Source organism: Triticum dicoccoides, chromosome 6A (genome assembly GCF_002162155.2).
Source record: "Triticum dicoccoides isolate Atlit2015 ecotype Zavitan chromosome 6A, WEW_v2.0, whole genome shotgun sequence".
In the NCBI taxonomy this organism is placed as follows: Eukaryota; Viridiplantae; Streptophyta; class Magnoliopsida; order Poales; family Poaceae; genus Triticum; species Triticum dicoccoides.
The window spans coordinates 532,846,432-532,854,732 of record NC_041390.1 but is presented as its reverse complement, the minus strand read 5'-3'; positions in this window follow the sequence as shown (position 1 = coordinate 532,854,732).

The following is an 8,301-nucleotide window of genomic DNA, read 5'->3' as shown; positions in this document are numbered from 1 at the left end:
AGACCGCACGCCAACTTTCAACCCATTCCAAGAACATTTTCCGGCCACTTATAAAATACTATTTCGGACATGCCGCGGGCGCGTGCAAGTGTGTCTAGGTTCAGAACGGAAAACGGACGGAACTGGGAGACCCGGACTAATGCAAGTTTTGAAAACATGATGATGCAATGCACATGATGACATGACAAGATGCAACAGGCAAGCCAATGACAAGACAACAACAACGAATAACTGGAAGACACCTGGCGCATCGGTCTCGAGGCGTCACATGAGCGCATGCACTACGGCTGCTAACTCCAAATCATGCGTGGCATAATTCAACTCATGAGGTCGAAGCTGATGCAAGGCATAGTAAACAACTCTTCCGTCTTGCATAAGTACACCTCCAAGTCCCAGGCGAGAAGCGTCGCAATAAACATGGAAATCCTTGCGTATATCTGGAAGAATTAACACTGGGGCTGTAACTAAACGTTTCTTCAACTCCTGAAAACTAGCCTCACATTCTTCGGTCTATTTGAACTTGGTGTCCTTCAATAACTCCATCATGTGCTTCGCAATCTTGGAAAAAAATTCAATGAATCTCTGGTAATATCCAGCGAGTCCAAGAAAACTGCGTATCTCTCCAACTGAGGTGGGTGCCAACCATTCTGTGACAGACCGAACCTTGGAAGGGTCTATTGCTATACCTTCTCCAGATATAACATGTCTGAGAAATCCAACTTCCTTCAACCAAAACTCGCATTTGCTAAACTTGGCGTATAGTTGATGTTCCCTGAGCTTCTTGAGAACTAAGCGCAAATGTTCCTTATGTTCTTCTTAATTCTTTGAGTATACCAATATATCATCAATGAACACCACAACAAACTTATCCAAGAACTCTGTGAACACCTTATTCATCATACTCAAAAAGTAGGCAGGGGCATTAGTCAAACCGAAGGACATGACAGTGTACTCATATAGCCCGTACCTTGTGGTAAAAGCTGTCTTAGGTATATCCTATTCTCGGATCTTCAGCTGGTGGTATCCTGATGAAGATCGATCTTGGAGAATACTTTAGCTCCCTGCAGCTGGTCAAACAAATCATTGATCATCGGTAGTGGGTACTTGTTCTTGATCATCACCTCATTTAGTGCATGATAATATACAACCATCCTCAAAGATCCATCCTTCTTCTCAACTAAGAGCACTGGGGCTCCCCATGGTGATGAACTTGGTCGAATATAACCTTTCTCCAATAACTCCTTAATCTTCTTCTTAATTTCCTCCAAATCATTTGCGGTCATCCGATACGGTCTCTTTGATATTGGTACGGTGACTGGTAACAACTCTATCAAAAATTCTATATCTTGATCTGGTGGCATGCCTGGTAGTTCATCTAGGAATACATCAGGATAATCCTTCACCACTGGCACTTCCTCCTGAACAACTCCCAAGAGTGAATTTACTTGAGTCCTCCTTGGTGCATGCCTGGACACATCTTGATCCGTTTACCCTCTAGGGCAGTGAGAAGAATTGACTTACTAGCACAATCGATATTTCTTCCATACATCGATAGCCAATGCATGCCTAGTATCACATCCAATCCTTGTGACTCCAAAATTATCAGGTCTGAGGGGAAAACATGCCTACCTATGGTTAATGGCAATTGAAAACATCCTATGCTAGCCATATACTCTGCTCCAGGTGATCTTACTAACATAGGTGTCTTAAGGGCTACGGTGGGCAACTTAAACTTATCCAAGAATCCCCTTGATATGTTTGAATGCGATGCACCAGTGTCAAGAAGGACAATAGTAGTAAATGACTTAACCAAAAACTTACCAATAACTACATCGTGCTACTCCTCAACTTCCTCCACGTTGACGTGGTTCACCTGCCCTCTGGTTAAAGGGTTGGGCTTCTTCCTTGAGCTTCCATTTCCGTTCCCATTCTTTATCTTAGGACATTCATTGGCATAGTGTCCAGTCTTCCCGCACTTGAAACAAGTAACGTGACTCATATCCTTCTTGGCTGGTGTTGCTAGGGTGGAAATGCTCTGATCGTTGTTTCCTCCATTCCCATTCCCATTCTTAGAGCCACCGTGGTTGTGTGAACTTCCTCCATTGTGAGTGTGGCCTCCATGGTTATGATGAGTATGTCCTCCTGAGTTCGGGGTAAAACGAGGCTTCTGCTGAGCTCCAGAGTTGTACTTCCCCTATTCATACTTTCGTTTGTGGTTCTCAATCTGCTGTTGCTTGCCTTCAATCATGAGAGCCCTATCTACCAACTCCTGGTAGTTGGCGAATGTTGCCACCATCAACTGCATACTCAGCTCATCATTCAGGCCCTCCATAAACTTCTCCTGCTTCGCGGCATCTGTGGCCACATCATCTGGGGTGTAGCGAGCTAACTTGCTGAACTCATCCACGTACTGCCCCACAGTATGATTTCCCTGGTGTAAGTTGCGAAACTCACGCTTCTTCATACTCATGGATCCAGCTGAGACATGTGCAGTGCAAAATGCTTGCTGAAACTGATCCCAAGTGACATTGGCCACGGGGAAATTGGTTGTGTAATTCTCCCACCATGAGGTTGCGGGTCCATCCAGTTGATGCGCGGCAAAGTGCATCTTCTTAGCATCTATGCAACCTGCGGTGGTCAGCTCCCTTCCAATCCTGAGGATCCAGTCATCAACAACAATTGCCTCGATGCTACAAGAGAACACTGGTGAATTCAACCTCAAAAAATGGGCTAAGTTTTCAACTGGTGGTGGTGGCAATGGGTTGTTGTTGTTGCCTTGGTTCTGGACTAGGAACTGCATCAAGGCATTCTGTTGTTGGATCAACTGAGTGAGCTCCGATGGGAAGACAAATCCGGGGTCACATCTTAGAGGCATCTGAGGGGTTAGAGGGGTGAGAACAGAATAGAGTGAGGTCTGAAGAGAAATCACTACCCATATGCACATGAGGCAAATACATTTATTTCACACCACTCAATTCAAACAAGATCATACAATTGAACTAAACTACCGTTACAAAATCTCGCAGACTATTACTATATACATGGAAGAATACTACTGATAATATGGTGGTCAACTAGAAATTTTGCTCAGTGGAAGACTCCATGATATCTGCTCCAGCTTCGTCTTCATAATCATCATCACTGTCGGGGATGGAGTCTGTGTCGTCTAGTACGATGTAGTCTTTAGAACGGATGTCCTTTTCAGGTTTGGGATCACCCATGAATATTCCTAGCTTCTTCTTCAGGTCTTCATTCTTCTCTAGTAGAACAACAATTTCTTCTTCATAACCATCACCTATAGACTTGAGTTCCTCTTCTAGCTCCATGTTCCTGGTCATCACCTTCTTCATGTCTATCATGTTGGCGCACATTTGGTTCTCCTAACATCGAATGTGCAGATTTAACTCCTGTTTGTAGGCTGCAATGGATTTATCCTTCCTGGTGCAAATCATCTCCCATTGCTCATCTCTGCATCCACATATCTGGTAGATGGTGTCCTTAAGATCCTTATTGTACACCTCGCCGATGCGTCCAATGGCGATGTGGGCGGCCATGCTCCTTCCTAGACTCCAGGTTGGTGCATCAAAGGAAAATTCGATGGGCTTGGTGACTGGTGCAAAAGTCCTTCTTGGAACATGAACTCGTATCATCCAGCGCTCCTCTTCTGGTAGAGTGGCAGTGTAGGTCCCTGTGAAGTTTGGTATTCCAATGCTCGGGTACCTAGTGACTTCCTTCAAGTGTCATCCGAAAGGGGTGTCGTCATCCGTTGAGTGAACTTGTTCCTTGGGTCCGCCATCTATAGAGTAGAAATGCAGAAGAGTCAGAAATGAGTAGAGAAGAGTATCATGTGGCTTGTCCTAGTGGTCGCATCCTACAGTCAGTGTGTGCTCTAATACCATCTTGTAGCAACCAGACCTCAGACGGTCAAGTCTCTGTGATTAAGTGTCATCCCTGGATCGGTATTGCAGACACACACAGTACTCGAGGATTTACAACAAAGTTCAATCACACACTTATTACATCGAGAGTCTCAAAAAGAGAACTTATTACAATAATATGGCTGAAGGCCATTTAAAATAAGATAACTACGGAATCATCAAAGATAAATGAGTCCATCCAACTCCACGGTAATACTGAGTGCATGACAACGACCTATCGCACCTTACTCTTCGTCTGAAAATTCTCCAACCTGATACGTTGCAACCGTGTAGGTCAGCACATGGAATATGCTGGCAAGACAACACTATAGAGCAATGAACGAAATAACAGCTATCACTACATGCATATATGGCTGGTGGAGGCTCTATGGTTATCATTTGCATAAAGCTAGTTTTTCCCTACAACAAAGGAATATATTTTATTTAACTACATAGTTTGTTGAAATAATCGAGAAGGTAACCCCAACTCAATCCCAAAATTAAAATTTACAACCCAACAAATTAATTAAGTAAAGTGATGAAATCAACATAATAAGTCATGTATCAGATACTCAGGATGTCCATAACCGGGGACATGGCTAACCATGATTAGTTTGTACACTATGCAGAGGTTTGCACACTTTTCCCCACAAGACTCGATCTCCTTCGTTGGATATTCTCACACTTCATATTGTTCGAGAAACGGCTGATCGAGACACAGTCTTTCCGAAGAGGTCCCCTTGAACGATAGATAGGCCGGTACACCTACAATCCCCTACATCTACTAGCCCATCATGGAAAGGATTCCCACAACTTACTCAACTATGCCAGAGCCCGTAATGGCTTGTGGCGCACATGGAAGTTTCTAGCATGAATAATCTTATGATCCCTTTGAGCTTGGGTGGCAAACCATAGGATGATCACACGGGTTCCCCGAGATCTCCTCGGACAACACTGGTATATCCCCAAGTGCCCACAACCAATCCACCCAGATGTGTATTAAAGTAGCCACCTTAAGTTTCCCTTAGGTATTAATAACTCTCATAGCTTTCATGAATTCTCTCAAACCAATCCGCGTCTACGAGCATAGCATAGTAGTATAAGCATAACGTAGTAACACTAAGGGTTTGAAATATAAGACAATAGGTTCCTACCTCATCAACTACTTCCCAATACTCACATGTTATCAAGTCCTACTCATGCAATGTTTTAGGGTTGAGACTAATGCATAAAAATAGGGTAATAAAGGGATATGATCAAAGTGTTACTTGCCTTGCTGATGATCGGAAAACCCTAGAGATTCGTAGTAGCAAGCCTCGCACCCTGGAAACTCTATCAGGAACAAACAATAGCATACATAAGCACTCAAGCATAAGATGCACAGGTAAAACTCAAAAGAAATGATCCAACTGAAGTTCAAGTGAAGAGCCTCGATTTGCAAAAAGAATCAATCGAATCGGAGTTACGAAACACACACTATGATAAAAAATTAAATTCAAATCTGCTTTAAACCAAATTTTAAATTTCCAAAATCATGTTCAATTGGATTATCTGGATAGAGGGGAACAAGACGAATATTTTGGCATTGGTTTCACTAGATTTGGATAACCGAGCGAAAGTAGTGAAGGTTTGGAAATCAGGGACTAATTTGTAAAGAAACTATTTGCGGATCGGTCCCTGGCCGAAAATAAACAGAAAAAAGAAAAATCTATCGAACGAACGTTCGCTAACAGAAACTAACTAACAAATTCGTTCGTTAAGAGATCGAAACGGACGAACATTCGCTACTTAACCGAAAAAATAAAAAACCAATCTATCCTAACTAAACCGAAACTTAAAAAAACCGAGAAGTAACCGGCGAACCGGGACGGTTTTTACCGGTTAAACAGGGTTCAGCCGGCGGCGGTCAACGGCGAGCGGGGCGGCGGCTCCGGTGAGACGGGGGCGGCGCAGGGCTGCGGCATGCGGCGTGGTGCGGCAACGGCGGCGCAAAGCGGCGGCGCGGGTGGCTCGGCGGCGGCGACTCAGCGGCGGCGCGACTATGAGGCAGGGCGGCGACTAAAGGCGGTAGCGGCGCGGCTGACTCGGGGTCCAAGGGGCCCCGGGGGTCGCTATATGTATAGGGGGAGGGGGCGGCGAACCTCGAGGGGAGTCCTGAGCTCCCACAGCTCCGGCGACGGAGTCGTGCCGGACTCGGGCAGGGAAGGCATTGGCGGCGCGGGTGTGGATGTGTATGTGAATAACCCAAACATCAAAATGTATGCCATCGAAATTAAGAGTGTCGGAGAATCCTAATCCCCTAGTCGACATCTTTACTCTCTAGGTGGTTAAGCCTAAACACGAGTTACGATGCTCTGATACCAATTGAAAGATCGAGGATGTCGCCTAGAGTGGGGTGAATAGGCGCTTTAAATAATTATGCTTTAGGCTTGAACAAATGCGGAATAAACCTAGCAGTTAATTTGTCAAGCACAAAACCTACAACAACTAGGCTCGCCTATGTGCACCAATAACTTATGCTAAGCAAGAAAAACAACTAAGTGATAGCAAGATATATGACAACAAACAATATAGCTATCACAAAGTAAAGTGCATAAGTAAAGGGCTCGGGTAAGAGATAACCGAGGCACGCGGAGACGATGATGTATCCTGAAGTTCACACCCTTGCGAATGCTAATCTTTGTTTGGAGCGGTGTGGAGGCACAATGCTCCCCAGGAAGCCACTAGGGCCAACGTAATCTCCTCACGCCCTCGCACAATGCAAGATGTCATGATTCTACTAAGGGACCCTTGAGGGAGGTCACTGAACCCATACAAATGGCAACCCTTGGGGGCGGTCATCGAACCCGTACACTTGGGCAACCCTTGGGGGCGGTCACCGGAACCCGTCAAATTGCTCGGGGTGATCTCGACAACCTAATTGGAGACCCCGACGCTTGCCCGAAGCTTTACACCACAATGATTGAGCTCCGAACACCACCAACCGTCTAGGGTGCCCAAGCACCCAAGAGGAACAAGCTCAAGGGTACCAAGCACCCAAGAGTAATAAGCTTCTCAACTTGTAACTTCCACGTATCACCATGGAGAACTCAAACCGATGCACCAAATGCAATGGCAAGGGCACACGGAGTGCCCAAGTCCTTCTCTCCCATATCCCACCAAAGCAACTAATGCTAGGAAGGAAAATGAGAGGAAGAACAAGAAGGCGAACACCAAGAACCCAAAGATCTAGATCCAAGGGGTTCCCATTGAAGGAAATATTCCCTAGAGGCAATAATAAAGTTATTATTTATTTCCTTATATCATGATAAATGTTTATTATTCATGCTAGAATTGTATTAACCGGAAACGTAGTACATGTGTGAATACATAGACAAACAGAGTGTCACTAGTTTGCCTCTACTTGACTAGCTTGTTGAATCAATGATGGTTGTGTTTCCTAACCATAGACATGAGTTGTCATTTGATTAACGGGATGACATCATTAGAGAATGATGTGATTGACTTGACCCATCCGTTAGCTTAGCACGATGATCGTTTAATTTGTTGCTATTGCTTTCTCCATAACTTATACATGTTCCTATGATTATGAGATCATGCAGCTCCTGAATACCGGAGGAACACTTTGTGTGCTACCAAACATCACAATGTAACTGGGTGATTATAAAGGTGCTCTACAGGTGTCTCCAATGGTGTTTGTTGAGTTGGCATAGATCGAGATTAGGATTTGTCACTCCGAGTATCGGAGAGGTATCTCTAGGCCCTCTCGGTAATGCACATCACTATAAGCCTTGCAAGCATTGTGACTAATGAGTTAGTTGCGGGATGATGCATTATGGAATGAGTAAAGAGACTTGCTGGTAACGAGATTGAAGTAGGTGTTGAGATACCGACGATCGAATCTCGGGCAAGTAACATACCGATGACAAAGCGAACAACGTATGTTGTTATGCGGTTTGACCGATAAAGATCTTCGTAGAATATGTAGTAACCAATATGAGCATCTAGGTTCCGCTATTGATTATTGACCGGAAGTGAGTCTCGGTGATGTCTACATAGTTCTCGAACCTGTAGGGTCCGCACGCTTAACATTCGATGACGATCGGTATTATGAGTTTATGTGTTTTGATGAACTGAAGGTTGTTCAGAGTCCCGGATGTGATCACGGGCATGACGAGGAGTATCGAAATGGTCGAGACATAAAGATCGATATATTAGAAGCCTATGTTTGGACATCGAAATGGTTCCGAGTGGTTCAGACATTTTTCCGGAGTACCAGGAGGTTACTGGAACCCCCGAGGAGAAGTTATGGGCCTTATGGGCCATAAGAAGGAAGCACAGCAGCCCACAAGGGGCTGGTGCGCCCCCCTTGGGCAGGAGGCCG